The sequence below is a fragment of the Canis lupus genome, chromosome X, assembly GCF_048164855.1.
Source record: "Canis lupus baileyi chromosome X, mCanLup2.hap1, whole genome shotgun sequence".
NCBI lineage: Eukaryota > Metazoa > Chordata > Mammalia > Carnivora > Canidae > Canis > Canis lupus.
In genome coordinates, this window is record NC_132876.1 from 51,655,673 (window position 1) to 51,678,396 (window position 22,724).

The window sequence follows — 22,724 nt, forward strand, 5'->3', positions numbered from 1 at the left end:
ATGTTTATGGTTTTTTTTTTATTTATTAATTTGCTTTATTTTTAAATTATATGTATAAGTGTAATTGTATGATATTTGTCCTTCTCAGTTTGACTATTTCACTCAGTATAATAACCTTTAGGTCCATTCATGTTGCAAATGGCCAGATTTTATCTTTTTTATGGCTAAGTATCCATCCATTGTGTGTGTGTGTGTGTGTGTGTGTGTGTGTGACATCTTTATTAATGGACACTTAGGTTGCTTCCATATCTTGACAATTGTAAATAATGATTTAGTAAGCATAGAGGCAGATATATCTTTTACAATTAGTGTTTTCATTTTTTCTGGGTAAATATCCAGTAGTGGAATTACTGGACCATATGGTTTGTTTGTTTGTTGAAAATATTTTACTTATTTATTCATGAGAGACACACAGAGAGAGAGGCAAAGACATAGGCAGAGGGAGTAGTAAAAGGAGAAGATTCCAGCAGGGACCCCGATTCAGGACTCGATCCCAGGACCCTGGGATCACGACCTGTGCCAAAGGCAGACACTCAACCACTGAGCCAACCAAGTACCCCTTTTTATTTTTTATTTTTCTAAGGAAAATCTATACTTTTTTCTGATAGCATAGAATGATCCACCAGTTTGCATTCCTATCAACAGTACATGAGGGTTCCTTTTTCTCAACATCCTCACCAAAACTTATTTCTTTCTTCTACCATTCTGACAGGCATGATATATGGTTTTTTTTTTTTTTTTTTTTTTTTTTTTTTTTTTTTTTTTTTTTTTTGCATTACCCTGCAATGGAAATGGGTAATGGGTGAATAGTGATACTGAGCATCTTTTCATGTGTCTTTTGGCTATCTGTAATACCTTCTTTGGAACAATGTCTGTTCAGGTCTTCTGCCCATATTTTAATTGGATTGTATTATTTGTGTTTTTGGTGTTCAGTTGTATAAATGCTGTATATATTTTGCATATTAACCTATTATCAGGTATATCATTTGTAAATCTCTTCTTTCATTCAGTAGCTTGCCTTTGCATTCTGTTGATGGTTTCTTTTGGTGTAAAGGACTTTTATTTTGGTGTAGTCTCAAAGGTTATTTTTGCTTTTCCCTTGCCTGGGGAGGCATATCAAGATTTCTCTGTCCTTTGATGAACTGATTTTTTTTAGCATTATGTAATGTCCCTCATTGTTCTTATGTGATTTCTTTTGTCCTGGAATCTATGTCATATTTACATAGTTACTCTTGTTTTTTTAATTTTTAAAACGATTTTATTTATTTATTTGACAGAGAGACAGAGACGGAGACAGAGAGCACAAATAGGGGAAGTGGCAGGCAGAGGGAGAGGGTGAAGCAAGCTCCCTGCTGAGTAGGGAACCTGATCAATCCCAGGACCCTGAGAAGATTATCTGAGCCAAAGGCAGATGCTTAACCAACTGAACCACCCAGGCACCCTCTCGTTTTCTTTTGTTTGTTTCTTTATTTTTAAATTAATGCTACCATGATATATCTTTTCCCCTCTTTTTATTTCCAAACATTTTATGTCATTATGTTTGAAGTGAGTACATAAAAAAGAGATAAGCCTTTTAAAAAATCCACCCTACTAATCTTTTCACTTAATTCTGTGTTTAGTCTGCTTATATTTAAAGTAATTAGCCATATATTAGGGCTTAATTCTGCCATTTTGGTATTTGTTTTCTTTTGGTTTCTTCTTTCACAATTCTATTTTTTGTTTTTTACATTTCTGTGGCTTATCTTAACAATTTTTAGTATTCCACATTGATTTATTTATACTCCTTTTTTTGTATTGTATACTTTATTATTTATTTGTACTGCATATCACTTTATGGAGCTTTTTTAGTAGTTGCTCTAGGATATAAAATTTACACATATAACTCATCTCATCCTATTAATTTTGTCATTTAGTCACTTAAAGTGAAATATTAAAATTTGACTTCTCTCAGTCTCTTTATTTTCCCCCATCTCTGCTGGCACCACTGTTACCAGATATTAGGCCCATCACTGCCACCAAATAAGTGTTTCTTACTTAGGTCCTTACTGGCTTTTCTTTTTCTAAGATCTTTGACAGTAGAAGAAGGCTTTTCTGTGTATTCTATTTTATTTCATCTATGTCTGTTGATCTTTCTGATTTGCAGGGCTCTATGATACACAATCTGAGAAAAAGATACAAAGAAAAGCCAAGGAACTAACTACAATGCCACTCTTCAAATTCTGAGTTCCCTGGGCAGTCTATCTTCCTCTTTATACCTTTCAGAATTCTTTAACAATTGTCTATTGAATTATTTCCAGGTTATTTAGTTGTATTTAGGGGGTAAGAGCAGGAAAAAGGTAACCTCAACCAACTTTCTTGGACTGGAACACACACACACACACACACACACACACACACACACGGTTGATTCTCATTATTCATAGTAAATTCCTATAAAATTGCCACAAACAATGAATTCACAAACACTAAATCATTTCTGTTAGAGAAAATAAAGGGTTACGTTCCTGAGAGCCAGATTTGTCAATCAATATGTAATCTTATCTTTTGTGTGTTCCTATACGAAGAAACCTTATTTAATATTTTTTTGGTTCATTAACTTTGAACTCACAGCCAACAACACTATAACGCATGCCTAAGCAAAAACTATATAGCACACTGTAAGCTCATCCAGCATTTCTGTAATGCACATCATGGCTTCTTGCACATAGGCACACTAGTCAACACTTCAACACTATACTTGGGAGCAATTTTAAACAGTGAAATCAACAACAACAAAAAAACCCACAAAAATACAAAAAAGCATGACACTAAATATACTCTGAAATGGACACTTGTTTATGAGAGCAGAAATAAGGCAGAATGTTGCCTTGTTCAACTTTAGCTTGGGAAAATGCACCTTGGATGTTTCAAATATTTCACTACTATGCAAAAGATTATATCCACAAATGACTGTGAAGGTGTCATGAGTATTGATTTTGAGACTACAAATAAATTTAATGCACAGACAAATTTGCATATAAAATCAATGAATAATGAGAATTTACTATATATAGCTAGGATTAGGGTTAGAATTATAATTATGCATATTATATATTCATTTATACCATGTTTATTTATATCTATTAAACTTCACAATATATTATTACTTTTATTATTATTATTATTATTATGGTCAGTATTCATTTATATTAACCCACATATTATACTTTATGTTGTCCTTTATTTCTTTTTTTAATAATAAATTTATTTTTTATTGGTGTTCAATTTTCCAACATACATAGTAACACCCAGTGCTCATCCCGTCAAGTGCCCCCCTCAGTGCCCGTCACCCATTCACCTCTACCCTCCGCCCCCCTCTCCTTCTACCACCCCTAGTTCATTTCCCAGAATTAAGAGTTTTTATGTTCTGTATCCCTTTCTGATATTTCCTACCCATTTCTTCCCCCTTCCCTTTTATTCCTTTTCACTATTATTTATGTTCCCCAAATGAATGAGAACATATAATGTTTGTCCTTCTCCGATTGACTCATTTCACTCAACATAATACCCTCCAGTTCCATCCACGTTGAAGCAAATGGTGGGTATTTGTCATTTCTAATGGCTGAGTAATATTCCATTGTATACATAAACCACATCTTCTTTATCCATTCATCTTTCGATGGACAACAAGGCTCCTTCCACAGTTTGGCTATTGTTGTTGTCCTTTATTTCTTACTGTATTTCCATCTCTCTGACTGGAATCATTTTCTTTCATGAAGAATTCTATTATTTCTTTAGTAAGATTCTAGTTTTATTTGTCTGAAAAAAATCTTTATATTACCTTATATCTTTTTGTTTCTTTGCTAAGGTAGAATTCTAAGCTGTCACGTTTTTTTCGGCACTTTAGATATGCAATTTTTATTATTTTCTAATTTCCATTGTGTCTATTGAGAAGTCTTATTTCTCCTTGAAGAAATATTTTTTTATTCTTGTTGCTTTTAAGATTTTATTTTTATTATTGATATTCAACAAGCTTATTGTGATGAATCTAGGTACAGTTTTTGTTTGTTTGCTTGTTTATTTTATCTTGCTTGGGATTGCTAGAATTTTTTGAGTCTGGGTTTTAAATCTTAAGTCCACTCTTCTTCTTCCAGCTTTCAGATATAATTGGCATATAACATATCTAAGTGTAAAGCATATAATGTGATATATATATATATATATATCCATAAAATGATTATCAGAATAAAAAAATAAAAACATCACATATAATGTGATGGATATATATATATGTATTTTTCATAATCATATATATATATGATTTTCAGAATAAAAACACCTCCATCCCCTCACATATTTACCATTTGTGTTTGTGTGTATGTGTGTGTGATAATAACATTTAGTACTTACTCTCAGCAATTTTTAAATACATAATACAGAATTATTCATTATAATCATTATGCTGTACATTATATCCACAGAATTTATTCATACTAAAACTGGAAGTTTGTACCTTTCAACCAGCATCTCCTATTTCTCCCACCTTGTAGCCCCTGGCAACCACCGTTCTACTCTCTGTCCTCTGTTTCTACAAGTTTGGCTTTTTTAGAGTCTCTCATATACATGAGAACATAAAATATTTGTCTTTTACTGTCTGACTTATCTCACTTAACATAATTCCCTCAGGATCTATTAGTGTTGTTGCAAATGGCAGGATTTCCTTCTTTTTCTTCAGTCCATTTTGGAAAAATCTTGGACGTTATTTCTTTCTCCTTCTCACTTTTTTTCTGCTCCTCCTGGGACCGTAACTACACATACATAAAATAATTTCAATTTGCCCTACATGCCTCATAACTTCTGAATTTTCTGTGCTTTTGTTCTCTTTCTGCTTCAGTATGGATATTTTCCATTATTTTTCAGTCAACTAATTGTCTCTGCTCCTGTACCTAATCTGTCATTCTACTTTGTTCTTAATTACTTATTTTTTTAATTTAAAAATTTCTATAATTTATAGTTTCAGTTCTCTGGGAAAATTCTCTATTTTGTCATCTATTGCCTTGAATATACTAATCACAGGTATTTAGTATTCTACCTGATAATTCTAATATTTCAGTTATTTGTGAATCTATTTACATTATCCATTATTTTGTATGATCATATTTATTGGCATATTTGTTTTTAGTATTGAATACCAAATTGTATGATAAAAATTTGAGGCACTCTATGATGTTCTCCTGCTCCAGAGAAGATTTCCCTTATCTTCTGATAAGCAGACACAGTGGTAACAGATCATACTAATCCAATCAGTGACTGAGATTGCTAAAGTTTTGGTGTCAGCTTTGTAAGGTATCCCCTAACTCCGGTTTATCTATAATTCCAAGGTGAAGTCTTCCTTTGAGACCTGCTGAGATGCTGAGGTTTCAATGGGGCATTTCTTCCTTGGTGGACAGTAAACTGCAATGCATGCTTAAAAAGAAAAAACTCTCTGGGGGTTCTTTTTCTGCCTCCAGAACTTTCTTCTTGTTTTTTACCCTCCTGTTTTGCACAGTTCAAGAATTTGGCAAATGCTTACAATGGAAAACAGAATGCAGGCTCAATTCAATGCACCTCTATTCTCAATGGGTTCTTACTGGTTGTTCAAAGCAGACTTGAACTATAATTTTTGTGCCTCTTAACCCATGAGAATGCCAAAAGTTTTACTTGTTTCTTTATCTATTGACGCAGCCCCATGCCCTGGTTTTCTGCTGGAACAGCAGACTAAGAGCAAGCAAATGGTATAGAATTATTGCTTACTACTCTGTAACTTTCTTCTCTCTGGTACCTCTCAAGTACTTTTGCTTACCAATCGTTTGATACATTCAAATATTTTTTCTGTATATTTTTTATTGGAGTTCGATTTGCCGACATGTAATGTAACACCCAGTGCTCATCCTGTCAAGTGCCCCCCTCAGTGCCTGTCACCCAGTCACCTGATCCCCCCCACCCACCTCCTCTTCCACTACCCCTTGTTCATTTCCCAGAGTTAGGAGTCTCTCACGTTCTGTCACCCTCTCTGATATTTCCCACTCATTTTCCCCTCCTTTCTCTTTTAATCCCTTTCACTAATTTTTATATTCCCCAAATGAATAAAACCATATAATGTTAATCCTTCTCTGATTGACTTACTTCACTCAGCATAATACCTTCCAGTTCTATCCACATTACCCAGCATTGGATTTTTATTGAGTGGATTAGTCTATCTCAAACTTTCTTACCATATCCTGAGGAAATCTCATAACTTGCTTAGTTTTTATATAGTTTTAAAGTTGCCCTCTGTTATTACCCATTCCTAAATAATACCTCATTCTTTGTAATAAATTTTTACACCAATCAAACTATTTTATGCACATATTACAGCAATATTTTTTAGCCATGTATTTTAAGTATTTTGTAAGGACAAGCATTTTCTTATTTATTGGATTTTTAATTTTTAATTGTTTCATTTATATCAAAAGGAATTCCAAGTATAGCTTTTAGAAGGAATTCTCCTTTTGTTTTTATCAGTTATGTATGTACATTGACGGTTACCATAAGAATACATAGTGACTAGTTATAACAGAAGCTCTTCTTAGATATGGACCATTAACCATACACTGAAGTAACTGACCTAACTGCAGAATTATGAAGTGATGTAAATTTCATAGAACTTCATATATCATGGATTTATGTCTGGTGACAGTTCTAAAATGAATTTGTTCAGCAAGAAGAGATGATGGCAATGCCAGTTATTCTTCTTTCCCAAACCTCCATAATCTTTAATTAGGATTTTCACTATAGAAAACGAGAAAGTTAGTATGAAGTATTTCACATTTGAGAAGTATGCTAATGGATAGTCAAAAGGCAAAGTTTTAAGATGAGTTCAAATTAAGTCAAAGTTGTTGGTGAAAATGAGTAAACAAATAAATGAGTGACCAAAGCATAAGAATCAGGTAATCAAGACTCATTTCTCATCCTTAGAATATTTACTCTCTTGTAAAGATTTAATTTTCTTAAAGGAATGTCGAGACTCATATGATTGTTTACCTTGATATCACATTCTACCTGAATTATGGAGAAGTTGGTGTGGTTAAAGCTAGTAGATAATCATACTGAAAATAATATAAATGTTTTATTTTACATTTTTTCTTCTATACTCATTGTCTTCATCAAATGTTTAATAGCTTGTATTTTCAGCAAGAAATTCTGGTCATATTATTAAAAGCTTAATTTTTTATATTTTATTTATTTATTTGACAGAGAGAGAGACAGAGAGCACAAGCAGGGACAGTGGGAAAGGCAGAAGCAGACTCCCTGCTGAGCAGGGAGCCTGACATGGGGCTCAGTTTCTGGGACCCTGGGGCCATGACCTGAGCTGAAGGCAGACACCTAACTGATGCTACCCAGGCTTGAGCTACCCAGGCACCCCATTAAAAGCTTAATTAATTAATTATATCTTCCATTACATACTGTAATACATTATGCTTATCATGTGTATATATATGTATATATAATTAATCTATATATAGAATTACATATCATTTCTGTTCCTTTAAAATTACTTCAGGAAATTTAAATCGTCTCCCCATAGTAGTTACTTTTTATTATAGAACTATCATAGCAAAGTAAATAGTGTCATTGGTGAAAGGAATGTCAAGCTGCTTTTGAATTGACTAAACAGCAACTGATGTCCTCAAGTATTCTAGCATATTATGACCCTGTTCTGCCAATCTATTTAGCTACTGACGCTTCACCATATGGGGTCAGAGTGGCGATTTCTCACATGATGCCAGATGACCTAGAAAAGCCTGTAGCATTTGCATTGTGAACACTTGCTAAAGAAAGAATTAGGCACAGATGGGAAGGTTTTGCTTTATTATTTGGATTTGTTGTCATTATATTACTGAGTGTCACTTCTATGTATACTCCAATCATCATGGGAGAATCCATGGTGATGAGACTAACTTCTATTGGGGTCTTTCTCAATGTGACATGTTGCATTTTGACTTGAACTTAGTAGTTTATAGTGGGGAACATGATTCTATAAATCTGAAGAAGGAGAAAAATAAAAAAAAACACCTTGAGAGAATTAATTTTTTTAAGATTTTATTTATTTATTCATGAGACACACACACGCACACACACACACAGAGGAGAGAGAGAGAGAGAGAGGCAGAGGCACAGGCAGAGAGAGAAGCAGGCTCCGTGCAGGGAACTTGATGTGGGACTCGATCCTGGGACTCCAGGATCATGCCCTGGGCTGAAGGCAGGCGCCAAACCACTCAGCCACCCAGGGACGCCCCTCTTGAGAGAATTATTAACTAAAGATGTCCTAAGAGATATGATCGAGAGAGAGAGAGACAGAGAGAAAAAAAGAGAGAGAGATCTTAGGTATGAATTTGGTAATGGAAAAAGAGGTAAACTATTTGATAGAGCATAATAACTTTTCCATATGCCTGCTCATATAGAATAGTTATTTCACAATACAATGTGAAAAGCTATCTGATAAAAACAAATGGCATAAAGGATGCCAAATGGCATATGCAAGACATCAGTATAAAGCAGTTTCGGAGTGTTTATAGGATTGTCAGTGAGGGCAATGTCAATAGACACATTGCATAATATTTGACCTTATAGACAATTAAGAGCAGATATTAAGTACATGAACAGAAGAAAAGATATCTAGTTTCAGTGAAGGAGAACAGAAGTTATTGCTTTATGTGATATTACATATCATTTTGAAAATAAACATATTAGAATAGAACTAACAAAAGAGAATGCTGCTGACATTAAAAAGATTTTTATTAGGGTCAGAAAAGCCAGAAAATGTAGATGGCAATTAACAGACATGAGCTTTAGCTTAGTATAATTAAAATAAATAGTGGGGCAGAAAGGAGTGTCTCTGAATGGCACAGGGAAGGCAGATAACTGAAAGAGTCACAAGTCATATTATGTGACTTTGATTGAGAAGTCATAGACATTTTTGCATCCATTGCCCCATTCTCTCTCCTGTTAATTTTATTTTTATATTGGTTTGCCAATGAATGTATTTTGTTCCTCCTTTTATCATCTGTCTCTTAATGATCCACAACCCACCTGACCTTGGTCTCTCCTCATAAATAGACCACCACTACAACAAATGTCCACAATAAAATTATAACCTTGAAAAACGTATAACATATCCTTTACTGAAAAGTGACCTGTATTCTTCATTTTCAAGAATCTTGAGATCTGTTTAGGATATGGGAATTTAAAAAAAAGAGTGTATCCTGAACGATTACACCCAGTTCAAAAATGCTGCGAAAGCCCTAGTGATGAGTAAACTACCATTTAATTTCCAAATAGCTTGGTGATATCTTGTTCTACATGATTTTACATCTAGTGAGCCTACAAAATACATGTGTTCCAGGTAAATACACACTAAATCTCATTTTGCTATCTGATGGCTGATTGGATACTTTGTATTTTGCCTTGGGTTAAAGTCTTACTCTTCTTCACTGATAAGAATATTATCTGTTGAATTCTGGTGATGCATTAAGTCCCCCCCAACTTTTTCAACAAAGATTGCAATTTTTAATTGGATCATTTTAGCATAAACAAAATATTATTTTAAAACTGTTTGTGGTAGCCAAAATTAATGCAAACACTAGTAAACAGTGTTGTCTTCATTTCTGAAATAAATTAAACCATAAGAGTACATGCAACTCTATCACCAAACCCCGCAGAAGCCATTGAATATTACCTTTTCTGGAGTTAAAGAAACTAGCTATTTTCCTAAGCTTGCCCGATAGTTTGTAATTTCTTAGAATGGTATCCTTCTTTGATACTTTCTTAGATGAAAGAAAATGCTTTATATGAACAAGCTACAACTTCTTTAAGTTTAAAGAAGTTGCTTTAAGGAACAAACTGCCTTCTGGAAACACTTGCTGGGAAAGGAAATGTAGAAGGCATTATGAGAATGAGAAATCTGTCCATATGGAAATTATTATATAGAGATGGTTTGCAGAAGTATAGAGCAAAAGGTAAAAAAAAAACAGAGCTCATTCACTTTAAATTGAACAGTATCCCTCATAAAAGGAGGTCTGTGAAGGCGAAGAAAAAAATCAGAGGAACCAGACAGTACTTTGCATATATGTATGCTACCTAGAGTATTCTTTTAAAATAGCTCATTTAGGGCTAAAGTTATAGATTTCCAGGGCTTACCTCTATGTAAATATTTCAGCATGTAGTTTGGCTTAAAATTACAAATTTGTGTGCTAAGGAGGTAATTGTATGCCTCTTGGCATGAAAAGAACAACTTGGGTATGGAATGAAACATCTGTGTGCAGACCCTTAACTCTTGAATTTACCTTACAGGATTTAAGAAAACATATTTTTTTTTCAACACAACAGCCAAGGTTAAACTCTCCAGTCTGCACTACTCATACTCACACAAAGTGTTTACACTGTGTAGCTACAGTAGTCACATTAATTTTTCATTAGTGACAGAGAGGCATCTTAGCTGCAATCTCCTGGTCTATTAGGCATACCAAGGAAAATGATTACTATCTAACAAACTTTCTTCTTTAGCATGTACAAGAGGAAGAGTTTGTGAAGAATAAACTATGACATAAGACTCTTGAGGAAATATAAGCCAGTGGGGAAGTCTTTGGCCAAGAAATCTGGTCAAAAAGCCCAACCTCCCTGTGTGTGTGCTTGGACCTTAACTCTGAATTATCAGACATATTTATAGAACTTTTCTGGACCACTTTAATTATGTGATTGACTAAGAAGGCCCTTCTTGAGCTCCTAAAGGTCTGTGCTGGGCTTTATAAATCCATTCATATCTAGAGTTTTAGGGGAGTATTTATCAATTATATAATTTGTCAATCACATACAGAATTTTTGAGGAACACATTCTTCTGAAATTATGACTATATATGTGTGTTTAGAATAAATCATTAAATCAAAGGATAGTGGCCATAATGGAATTTCCCACATTTTGTGACATAAAGTAGACTATTTAATCATTTGGAGCATATTTAAGCCAAATATAAACATACACATCTTCCTAGTAGCAATGCTAAGAGAACTAATGTTTATAAAACACATTAGAATCCTAAGATGAAAGGTTCTAAAGAAACATAAATTATTAAGCAACCCAATAAACATGCTCATCATGAAAGGTTTAAGACTAATGAGCAGCATGAAGTTTACTTCTTGAAGTCTTTCTCAGCTGTAGTTATTATCAAGGGAAAAATCTAACGTTATTGGCAGAATCAGGTGTTTAGAAGGCTAACTCTCTCTAGTGCAACTATACACTCTCCCCCCACCTCTCTGTCTCACACACACACCTTAAGGAAAATAATCAGGAAATAACAGCATGAATCAAATTCAGCCCTTTCATTCTGTTTGGTACTATCTTTAACTCATGACTTGTTACACAAAGTAGCCTGTTTTTTTACTTACTACTTAGGAAGATTTAATTTTAAATTTCATGAATTATCAAAACCGCACCTTTTTAATGATATTTTGAGAAATAGGTAACGGTCTGCCAAAATTACCCTTTGATTTTCTGCAGCTACATAAGAATAAAAACAAATGGCTGAAATGGACTTGTACCAAATTTCACCTTTGTAGCATTTAGTATCTGAATACATTGGGGCTATTCCCAATTCTGCTACTTACAAGCTATATAACCACAAAGAAGCTTTTAAATGTTCCATATCCTTATCTGTGGAAGCAGTTAAAAAATATTTCTCAGAGGCACTCTCAGCATTAAAAGACATGGTTTATTTAAAGTACTTATCATAGTTGCAGAAAAAGTAGTTGACAAAGTATTATATCCATTTGTAAGAAAAAAAATCAACAAAGTAGGTTTACAGTGTGCCTGGAGGGCTTAGTCTGCAAAGTGTCCAACTCTTGATTTTGGCTCAGGACATGATCTCAGGGTCATGAGACTGAGCCCCACATGGGGCTCTTCACTGAGCATGGAGTCTGCTTCAGATTCTATCTCTCCCTCTCTCTCTATCCCTCTCTGATTCTTGTGTTCTCCCTCTCTTTAAAAAAAAAACCCAAGAAATGAATAATCCGATTAAAAAATGGGCAGAAGACATGAATAGACATTTTTCTAAAGAAGACATACAGATGGCAAATGGACACATGAAAATATACTCTACATCACTGATCATCAAGGAAATATAAATCAAAACTACAATGAAATATCACCTCACACCTGTTACAATGGCTAAAGTCAACAACACAAGAAACAACAGGTGTTGGTGAGGATGTGGAGAAAGTCGAACCCTCCTAAAACTGTTAGTAGGAATGCAAACTGGTGCAGCCACATGGGAAGATAGCATGGAAGTTCTTCAGAAAGTTAAAAATAGGAATCCCTGGGTGGCTCAGTGGTTTAGCGCCTGCCTTTGGCCCAGGGCGTGATTCTGGAGACCCGGGATCAAGTCCCACATCAGGCTCCCTGCATGGAGTCTGCTTCTTCTTCTGCCTGTGTCTCCACCTCTCTCTGTGTGTTTCTCATGAATAAATAAGTAATTTTTAAAAAGATTTTATTTATTTATTCATGAGGGACACAGAAACAGAGAGAGAGAGGCAGAGACACGGGCAGAGGGAGAAGCAAGCTCCATGCAGGGAGCCGGACGTGGGACTTGATCCTGGAACTCCAGGATCATGCCCTGGGCTGAAGGCGGCACTAAACCGCTGAGCCACCGGGGCTGCCATAAATAAAATTAAAAAAAAAAAGAAAGTTAAAAAAGAACTACTATATTATCAGCAATTGTACTACCAGGTATTACCCAAAGGATACAAAAATACTAATTCAAAGGGACACATGAGTCCTGATGTTTATAGTAACATTATTTACAATAGCCAAATTATGGAAACAGCCCAAATGTCCATCAACTGATGAATGAATAAAGAAGATGTGGGGGATCCCTGGGTGGCGCAGCGGTTGGGCGCCTGCCTTTGGCCCAGGGCGCGATCCTGGAGACCCGGGATCGAATCCCACATTGGGCTCTCGGTGCATGGAGCCTGCTTCTCCCTCTGCCTGTGTCTCTCTCTCTCTCTCTCTCTGTGTGACTATCATAAATAAAAAAAAATTAAAAAAAAAAGAAGATGTGGTATAGGGATGCCTGGGTGGCTCAGTGGTTGAGTGTCTGCCTTGGGCGTGATCCTGGAGTCCTGGGATCGAGTCCCACATTGGGCTTCGCACGTGGAGCCTGCTTTTCCCTCTGCCTATCTCTGCATCTCTCTCTGTGTCTCTCATGAATATATAAATAAAATCTTTAAAAATATGTGATATATATATATATATATATATATATATAACCCAGCAATAAAAAAGATTGAAATCTTGCCACTTGCAAGGACATGATTGAAGCTAGAGAGTATTTTGCTAAGTGAAATATGTCAATCAAAGAAAAACAAACTCCATATGGTTTCACTCATATGTGGAATTTAAGAAATAAAACAAATGACCACAGGGAAAAAAGAGAGGCAAACCAAGAAACAGACCCGTAACTATAGAGAACAAACTGATAGTTTTCAGAGGGGAGGTGGGTGGCGGGATGTGTTACATAGTTCATGGGAATTAAGGAGTGCACTTGTGATGAGCATCAGGAGTTGTATGAAGTGTTGAATCACTATAATGGTACATCTGAAACTAATATTACACTGTTGACTAACTGGAATTTAAATAAAAACTTAAAGTACCTGTCATAGATCTTGGTACATGGTACATAGCAACATGTTATGAGCAGTATTGCTCATTTCACTAAAAACAGTATTGCTCCTACTATTACTGCTAGAAATACCACTACTTCTGACACTGCTACTACTAATATACCACTATTACTGCAGCTGTTACTACTAATCCTACTGCTACTCTTACTACTACTAACCAATAACACATCAATTAAAAGTCATCTCAAAGTATTTTAATTTGTCTTGATGTAAGCAAACTATAAGTTTCAGGTAAAGTTGCTGTCAAATAATAATCTCTGTGTAGTAAGTGCCAACTGATTTTTTTCCTTGCAAGTACTGATTGGATTATTTTCTTCTTCGGAACAACTTGAGCTTTCTGCCTCTTCAATTCTGTCAGCATAGACTGCACAATGACATGGTAGACAGGTAACAAGTCAAGCAGGAATACAAAAGGGCACATAAGTTAACTGCAACAACAGCAACAACAAATATTCAAAGGTGTCTGTCTTATCTCCCCAATATCAAAGCCACAAAGAATCCTGCTTTCAGCTTTGTGAGGAAGCCAAATGGATAACCGTAAACTTCGGGCTGTTATCAGTCAAATAAACCTCTTTCATCAGCTTTCTGAGAAACATGCTGCAAATCTAAAGACACAATTTATTTCCATGAAGTGAGTGAATGTTTTATTCTCTTGTTTTGACAATGACATAGGGACTTCCCAGATGAACAAGCCCTCCTATTAAAACTTGCTCTAACCCGATCTATGTTTGAAGAAGGGAACATTGCAAGCTTTTTGTCAGTGCAGAAATGTGAATAAACTTTGGCTTAGTTGGACCACAAGGAAAGAAACTGTGTATGCTCAATTCCTTTGCCATTTGCAATAACTGTTGTTTTAGATTTGCATTTGTCCAGGCAGATGGAGAGTGGATTCTAGGGAACTATTTGTCAGGAAACCTAAATGGAAAGTGGTTAATATTTAGAAAAGTCCAACTTCTGTGTCCTGATTTTTTAATTTCTAAAGTGAGATTGTCATAACATTTGGCATCCATAGACAATAGGGCTGTTGGGATGATTGGGTTAATAATTTAATGGGCTTTGAGATCCTTGATTAAAAGGTATGATGTAAGGAAAAATAGTGCAATAACACAATCAAACACGAAGAATCTCAATTTTCTTTTCTGCAGTAAACCTGCAATATGGACATTTTTAAAGGAAGGTGTAATGGGTATGCTTACTAAATTTCATGTATATGCATTATACCCTCAGAAGCATATAATTGCGTATGCAAAATGAATAATTGCATACAAAATTGCCCATTTTTGTGTGCAATTACCCATTTTATGTGCACAAATGCTTGTTTGAAAATCTGGCCCTAAAACTGTAGCAAGTAGAGGAAAAATCAGCTTGCACACATGGTTTCTGAAACAGAAATTATGGCCTGCCTTGACTATATAACTGTTGTCAAGTATTGAAACTGTCTTCTTTTCAGAGTTGAATCAAAATGTATTTCCAGACTACATAACAAGACAGTAGCTTGAAAGATATTTTTTAAAGATAAACATAGAAACTTTTTATCCAGCTGCTATTGGGATGCTGATATATCTTGTGCTATAGCAGCCAGTGATGAGGGCTGTGTAATCACTGCTGGGTATAAGAGGCTATTATACATAAAGGAAAAGGGAGTCATGTTTGATCAAAACTGTGAAGTATTAATATTTTAAAAATACTCACTTTTCTATGGTATAGGATGACTGAATAACAGTCAGGTAAATATTGCTCTATTTAAAGGTAGACTGCTTTTTTGGTTGTTGTTGACAAAAAACTGCATTTACATAACTCTTGAGATTTCAGCATTAGCAAAGATCCATCTATGGATCAGAAATTCTGTAGTATATAGGGACTCAGAAAATCATAGTGGTGGGGTCGGTATGTTTCACAAAATTGACTTAGAGTCTTAGAACTTGAATTTGAGCCATTATTTTTTATTTTTTTAAGAGATTATTATTTTTTAATTTTTATTTATTTATGATAGTCAGAGAGAGAGAGAGAGAGAGAGGCAGAGACACAGGCAGAGGGAGAAGCAGGCTCCATGCACCGGGAGCCCGACGTGGGATTCGATCCAGGGTCTCCAGGATCGCACCCTGGGCCAAAGGCAGGCGCCAAACTGCTGAGCCACCCAGGGATCCCCATTATTTATTCTTTCAACAGAATAATTATTGTTATAGAAGCTAACTGAAAAATTCTCACCCCTGGCCTGATTATTTATCTTTCAGAGGCCTATTGCTATGCTGTCCTTATCCTAATTACTAATACACCCTCTCTTCAAATCTATAGTGACTTCTTGTTTTCCACCACTCAGACCACACTTGCTCTCTACTAAAAACAAACAAACAAACAAAACAAAAAAACAAAAAAACACTTTCCTTAGGCTATGTCAAACTTCCTGAAGTATTTCCTTTTGGCCTGCTATCTGAGCTCAGTCCTTGCCAATCTCACTGCTTCTTGCATCCAGTCTTCTCATTTTTCACTTGATGCATTTTATCAGAAAATCCCTATCATCCCAAGCCTGGCATTCACTCTCATTTCTCCTTTTCAAAAACCTCTATTGTGTCACTAAAATTCTCTAGATTAAAAAGTAGTCAGATAACAACTACCTCCCCCCAAAGCTATGTTTAATTTGTGGGTATAAACATCATTTAGCAAAAATCACAAACATTAAAAATGGTTTAGCCTGTATGACTACAGATTCTTACCACTAATACATTATCATATTGCAAATCATATGTATGAAAGAGTTCAGTTTGTGTTGTTTTAATGCAAACTCCTGTAGAAGAGAGGTGAGGAGAAAGGCAGATTTAGCATCATATGTAGTGATCATATTACCTGTCTCAAAAAAATACTGGTTTTTATTTCAAAATCACTTTACCAATTACAGTGGGATTCTAAATACATTTTATCATTTGTTCCTCTTAACAACTCTAGGAGAGAGTAGATGAGGTACTAACAGAGTAATCTTTAGACAAAGTAATCTGAACTTCAGCAAGAGTCTTACTTGACTAAGAGAATATGGCTTACAACTGGTGGGTCCATGATTCTGATGAAGATTTTGTAAACTGCAAAACCAGGTTCTCTCTCCTCCACAGAACTGCCAACATTTCAATAAATACATATACACAGAATGAATAATAGTCACTAACATATTTTTACCTTTATCAGAAACATCACAAGTCCTTGGTGAATAAAATTACTAAAGCTGCAGGAATATCTTGAAACCAATTAATATTTAGCCTTTTAAAAATTTTAATTTCCACTACTGCTTGTTCATTTCCCAGAGTTAGGTGTCTCTCATGTTTTGTCACCCTCACTGATATTTTCACTCATTTTCTTTCCTTTCCCTTTATTCCTTTTCACTAATTTTTATATTCCCCAAATGAATGAGACCAAATAATGTTTGTCCTTTTCCGATTGACTTATTTCACTCAGCATAATACCCTCCAGCTCCATCCACATCGAAGCAAATGGTGGGTATTTGTCATTTCTAATGGCTGGGTGATGGACAATGAGGGGGCACTTGGTGGGATGAGCACTGGGTGTTATGCTATATGTTGGCAAATTGAACTCCAATAAAAAAATAAATTAAATAAATTTTAAAAATAATTTTATTTTTTAAATATTATATTTAAATTCAATTTGCCAACATATAGTGTAACACCCAATGCTCATCTCATCATGTGCCATCCTTAGTGCCTGTCACCCAATTACTCCATTCCCCCACCTGCCTCCCTATCTGCAACCCTTTGTTTGTTTCCAAGAGTTAGGAGTCTCTCTCATGGTTTGTCTTCCCCTCTAATTTTTACCCAGTTTCCTTTAAGAGAAAAAGTTTTATCCATAAAAGATACATCTTGCCTTTACTTGCTACAGACTCTTTTACACGCAGAGATATGGATTTAATTTCTATAAGTTCTTTTACTCTCAAGTATTATTTTTTTCAAAGTCAAAGAGCAATTCTCAAACTACAAGTAATATTGAATGAGGCAAGAAATCACATGCTCAATCAATGATGTAGTACTGTAAGGTGGGCAAAAACATACTTCTATCTTGGAAACTTAAACTGCAGTTGAAATTGTTTCTATGGATATGATAAGAAAAATTGTTATTGAGAAAATACAAAATCTAATAGACCATTTGTGTAGCAGAAATCACTGGTAGATGTGAACACCATGATTTAGGAGCTATTTTCAAATTTAAAACAAATTTCTTTTTTTTTCTGTTTTGTTTTGTGTTCATCCAACAAGAAATTAATTAATGATAGAAAGTACAAATTTCAAACCAAGCTACAGTTATTCTTTTGAAATGCCAAAAAATGCTCATTTTCAAATGGTTACATTACTAATTCCATAATAGCATTTACAATATCATTACTGTTGTTCTTCAGGGGTTTGACTGCCTTTGTTCTTGACACATTTGCTTGTCACATGACCAATTTTATGTCCTTAACATCTACACCTGTTTCATCAACCTCTTCCTCTTCACTTTCCTCTTGTACAGTTGGATCCTGTGTGTTTTCTTGAATGTTTGAGAACACTTCACCCTGAACTTTGAATTTCTCAACAGCAGTTAGTTGTGCTTGCTGAAGTAAATCCTCAATCTTGGCTTCTCCAATAACTATGCAAGAATCTGAAGCTGGGCTATTGTAGACATCTGGTTTTGTGATGACAAAGAGGATATTCGTACATTTCTAGATAGTGACTCTCCTAACTCTTGTAACCTGTTGAAGATCCAGTTTAGACATAGCCTTCCATACCTTCTTTTCACTCTAGCTCTGTTTTGCTTTACTGATTGGCTCTTCCTCGATTTTAATTGCTGCTGCCTGCTAAGCTTGTTGTGTGATTACCTGTGTAATCCTGTTCCTCAAGCTCTGATACTGATTCATCACTGTTGGATTCTGTTCCAGATGTTGTCTCATCCTGGTGCTATGGCAACTCCTGTTCTGTAGCAGGGGCAGTTTCTGTGGCCTCACTAGGGATTTTGTGTGGGGAACACGGAACCAAGATGGCCACAGGAAGAGCAGGCACCATTTCATTCAATGTATGGACAAAACACCAAATGTGCACAAAATAGAGCACTTAACATCTGCAGAGCATACTCTAATGGAAAATTCAAACAGAAAAGCTTTAAAGTTCATAATATATAGATAATGATTTTCTTTTTTTTTAGATAATGATTTTCTGATACAAAACATAATGTTTATTATAGAGCTGAATAGTTTATATCCTGCAAGTAAATTTATAGGAAATTACCACTTAAATAGTAAACTAACAAATTTTTAGCATACTAATTACAATTAAGAAGAATAAATTAAACCATGGCTATGCATTTTTAAATTGCCAGTTGAAATACTTTAAAAATTTACATAGTGTATTTAACTAGATTCTTAAACATTTATACAATTCCCAATAGATGTTATAATTTGTAGCAGTTTGTATAGTATTTTCTTAATGCCACTTTTGAAAATTCTCAGATCTGAGAACATCTTAAAGAACAAACATTTATGAAAGACATATTTTTCAAATATTGTCATATTTATCTTTCAATTATCTTTACCTCCTGGTTTTGGAATAAAGCAATATACAAGTAAATAAATACATTTAAATAAGTGAAATATGTATGTCAAGATTGTTATGGTAATCTGTAATTTGGTGAAAAATTATCTAAGACCAATATCAAAGACAAATTTGTTAATGTAAGTAATATTAATTACATACAGTGTAATTTTTTTCACTTTATAAAATGTTATCCTTAAAATAATTGCAAGCTATTATGTTTATTTTTTTTTATAGAAATATACTCATTCACCAAGAGAAAAGTAGTTGAAGGTAGTACCAGCTATTTTTGAAGAAAGTGTTCATCTGTGCTTGATGAAATATCCTTTTAGTAATTGTTATTTGGGCAGGTTAAAACAAGAGGCCCAACATATCAATTATAACTTAGAATGTGATAACAATTAGAAAAATAATTTTGTCCACGGGGGAATATCTTCTGATTCTATATACTTTAAGTCCCTTGACTTCCCCTGGAACTTGTCCTTCTAGCTGGTCTTCTGGGGGAGGGGCCTGTTGTGCTGATTTTCAGGTGTTAGCACTTGGGGGAGCTGCTGTGCCCCTGCCTGGTGCAGGGCTCAGTGGGGGTTGTTTACCCTGTGAGGCCCCAGGAGGAACAACCACAGTGGCGGCGGCCAGCTCTGGAGCCCTGGATTCAGCTCCCACAGTACCTCCGGAGCTCTCAGTGTGCAGGGGCCTGGATGTTCCAGGGGCGGGGCCGCTGATCTGCTCAGCTCGGGGCAGGAGCTCCCTTGCTGTCCTGGGCCCTCCGGGCCTCTGCCTGTCCCGGGGGAGGCCGGATCTTGGGCTGTGTCCCGGCGCCCTGTGCTCCCGGTCTGCGCTGTTGGATTCGCGCTCCCAGCCGCGCAGCCCCCTCCACACGGAGCCTCTTCCTCTGGCGGAGCCCCTCGGAGCTGCTCTCGCGCAGCCCCCTCCGCGGAGCCGCCGCCCGAGCCCCTCTGAGCTGCTCCTGGGTCCCGCCGTGCGCGCTGCAGCCCTTTAGGGAGCTCGGCGCACTCTACCCGGGGCGCAGGTGTCTGTTAGTGTCCCAGGGAACCTGAGGGCATCCCCGCCCTCCTGCGGTCCTGCTCCAACTCCCTGCGAGGCCTTTCCGCCCTGGAAGTTTGGTGCAGCTCCTGCTTCTCCGGGACGGGGCTCTCCTGTCCTGGGGACACTCGCCCCGGCCTTAGCCCGGCTCCTCGCGGGGCTCCTCCCCCTTGGAGGCCTTTTGTTTATTTCTTCCCCCCCCCGCCCCCGCCCCCGTCTTCCTACCTTGATAGAAGCGCGAACTCTTCTCACTGTAGCATTCCAGCTGGTCTCTCTTTAATTCTCAGGCCGAATTCATAGATTTTCAGGAAAATTTGAAGGTTTGTGTATACAATGGAATATTACTCAGCTATTAGAAATGACAAATACCCACCATTTGCTTCAACGTGGATGGAACTGGAGGGTATTATGCTGAGTGAAGTAAGTCAATCGGAGAAGGACAAACATTATATGTTCTCATTCATTTGGGGAATATAAATAATAGTGAAAGGGAATATAAGGGAAGGGAGAAGAAATGGGTGGGAAATATCAGAAAGGGAGACAGAACATAAAGGCTCCTAACTCTGGGAAACGAACTAGGGGTGGTAGAAGGGGAGGAGGGCAGGGGGTGGGAGTGAATGGGTGACGGGCACTGGGGGTTATTCTGTATGTTGGTAAATTGAACACCAATAAAAAATAAAGTAGCAGCATGATGGGAAAAGAAATAATTTTGAAGCCATATCCAAAGGTTCTATTGAAATTAAAGCCAGGACTTAACTGAACTTGATTGCTGAGGACACAGTACAAATATGGACAAGATTAACATCTCTTCTATTTCCATGAATATAGTAAGCCATTCTCACCAGCAAGATTGGGCACTGGGTGAAAAAGGGAGTATGATCATTATAAATCCATTCCTATAACTGAAAAATACAGCTCAAAGCACACATCCAATTGGTGGTTCAGAAACATTTCTTTATACACAAAGCATTATGTTATATTATTTAAGTAAACAGAAACTTAGGTAGTCTACTGAAAACACATTACAAAGATGAAAAACAAGGATTTTGCAAGCTTAGGAAATTTTTAGCATTTTTATAAAATATAATTGGAATTGTTTTGTACAAGTGAGATTATAACAGGCATAGAGAAGATTAATGGGGTGAAAGTGAAGGCTGTAATTTAGCTCTTGTTATCTTCCAAATGTGTTTTATAGAGTGTAAGAGATTTTTTTTTAGAGATTTAGTTTCTAGAAATTTTGCTTAAAATGAAAATATATGGGCTTTAATTTGGATTGTGGGGGCACTATTAACAAGGGTACAGTCTAAATGAAAGAACACAAGAATACTCCCAAAATCCCCATCAAATTCCACCAACTTGTGGTTATGGATCTACATGTAGTGGTTTTAGCATATCATCATGTATGCACATGTAGTGAGAAGAGATATTTTAAATGTTCATATCTGGTAAATGCTAAACTTGCCTTGATCTTCTCAATATTGCCTATAACACTTACTCACTCCTCACTGGATGACACTTACACTTTGAACACACACACACACACACACACACACACACACACACCATCAAAACAAGATAGTATTCAAGGCTGAGTTTTAAGTATACATTCCCAAATTGAACAATCATGATCCCCTAACTCCTGAGGGTTACTATCTTTTGGGAAAGCAAAGAGTACAAGTTACCTGTTGCCATAATAATGCTATATAACAAACTATTCCCAAAGCTCAATAGACTAAACTAATAACCATATAATATTGCTTAGTAAATCAGTGTGTTGGTTGGAAAGTTCTTGTATTGGTCAGCTTGACAAGGCTCATTCATGCATCTGCAGGTCCACTGGACGACTTTACTGATCTTGACTATCTCTCATAACTGAGACCTTATCTAGGACTATTGGGCTGAAAAGTCTCTACTCCACATGGTTTCATGTCCTCCAACAGGACAGCCTAAGTTTGTTCTTATGGAAGAGACAAATCCTAACAAAACAAAACAAAACAAAACAAAACCAGTAGAAGTGTGTGAAGTCTCTTGAGGCCTAGATTCAGAACAGGCCAATCATCTGCTACATTCTATTGACCAAGTAATAAGATTAGCCCAGTTTTAAGAAGTTAAAAAAGCGCCTCTTAATTATTGATGGGAAGTGTTATAAAATAATATTGCCAAGGTCCTAGATACAAAGAAAAGTGGAGAATTGGGCCATTTCTGCAGTTTATCACAAGAATATCTTAATAAAAGAAGATCTGAAAGTTTTAAGTGTCACCAGAACTGAAATTCCTCAATTTAGAAACTTCTGAACACGAATGAAGTGGTTTTCAAATGGAAGACCAGGGCATATCTGCCCCCAGATACCTGGATGACTTCCTGTTTCAAATGGTTTACTTTCTT

The 22,724-nt window shown here is 36.0% G+C and overlaps 1 pseudogene; it reads right to left on the reverse strand.

Annotated features, from left to right (window-relative positions):
* Positions 1–18,073: 18,073 nt before the first annotated feature.
* Positions 18,074–18,770, reverse strand: LOC140628470 (nascent polypeptide-associated complex subunit alpha pseudogene; annotated as a pseudogene).
* Between the last annotated feature and the right edge of the window lie 3,954 nt (positions 18,771–22,724).